Source organism: Arachis duranensis, chromosome 3 (assembly GCF_000817695.3).
Source record: "Arachis duranensis cultivar V14167 chromosome 3, aradu.V14167.gnm2.J7QH, whole genome shotgun sequence".
Classification (NCBI taxonomy): Eukaryota; Viridiplantae; Streptophyta; class Magnoliopsida; order Fabales; family Fabaceae; genus Arachis; species Arachis duranensis.
The window spans coordinates 84,051,571-84,052,914 of NC_029774.3; the positions used below are offsets into that span (position 1 = coordinate 84,051,571).

At 39.9% G+C, this 1,344-nt stretch overlaps 1 long non-coding RNA gene across 1 annotated transcript in view; it reads right to left on the minus strand.

Moving 5' to 3' along the window:
* LOC110279261 (uncharacterized) overlaps positions 1-1,344 on the minus strand; it is a 74,351-nt gene that overhangs the window by 445 nt on the left and 72,562 nt on the right. The gene's annotated exons all lie outside the window — the stretch shown is intronic.

Consider the following 1,344-nt stretch of genomic DNA (forward strand, 5'->3'; position numbering starts at 1 on the left):
GCTAAAACTAGGTGTATCGGAACACTTGCAAAAACATCTCTAAAAATTATTTTCTGAGCTACTAGCATAAATGACACTAGTAACATATTTATTATGAGAATAAAACATGAATAATGAGGCCTTAGCATTGCTAAAGTCATCAGAGAGTGCTGGTGCTAAGCTGCACCAGTAAACTGTGAACCTGGTTAAACCGATTTTCTGTTTTTAACTAAAACTGACCAGGTAACCTTATAATATCATTCAAGAAGCCTCTAATACTCATATAATGATGATATTACCCTATTATCTCTCTTCTGTCATTAATCGAGTCCGGTTCGTCAAACTGAGACTATTTACGAAAAACCGGATCAAAACTCCTAACCGATACGGTTCAAAAACTATGTTCTTCGTAACTGCATTAGCGAGCTTGCCTCATAAAAGGTTCTAGCTTAAAGATGACATAATGACAATTAGGATTGAGATACTTGATAATATATCAGAGCTTCTCCCCTTACTGATCCTCCGGAGTTCTCCGTACTTTCAGAAAAGATCTCGCGTACTCGAAAACCGGGGTTGTTACACCAAGGACAATTCCTTTAGTCACCATAAAGTGACATTTCTCCCAGTTTAAAACCAGTTTAGTCTCTTGGCACCTCTTTAGAACAAGTGCTAGATGGTCAAGAAAGGAGCTGAATGAGTCTCCAAATACTGAAAAGTCATCCATGAAGACTTCCAGAAATTTTTCCACATTATCAGAGAAAATTGAGAGCATGCACCTTTGAAAGGTTGCAAGTGCATTGCACAGACCAAATGGCATCCTTCTGTATGCAAATACTCCGGATGGACATGTGAATGCTGTTTTCTCTTTATCTTGGGGATCTACTGCAATTTAATTATAACCTAAATATCCATCCATGAAGCAATAGTATTCATGACCTGCTAGTCTTTCTAGCATCTGGTCTATGAATGGTAAAGGAAAATGATCCTTTCTGGTAGCTGTATTGAGCCTTCTGTAATCAATACACATACGCCACCCTGTAACTATTCTTATAGGAACCAGTTCATTTTTTCATTATGAACCACTGTCATGCCACCTTTCTTAGGAACGACTTGGACAGGGCTTACCCAGGGGCTATCAGAAATAGGATAAATAATCCCAGCCTCTAGTAATTTAGTGACCTCCTTCTGCACCACCTTCTTCATGGCTGGATTCAGCCGCTGTTGTGGTTGAACCACTGGCTTAGCGTCACCTTCCAATAGGATTTTGTGCATGCATCTGGCTGGGCTAATGCCCTTAAGATCACTGATGGACCACGCAAGAGCTGTCTTGTGTGTCCTTAGCACTTGAATTAGTGCTTCCTCTTC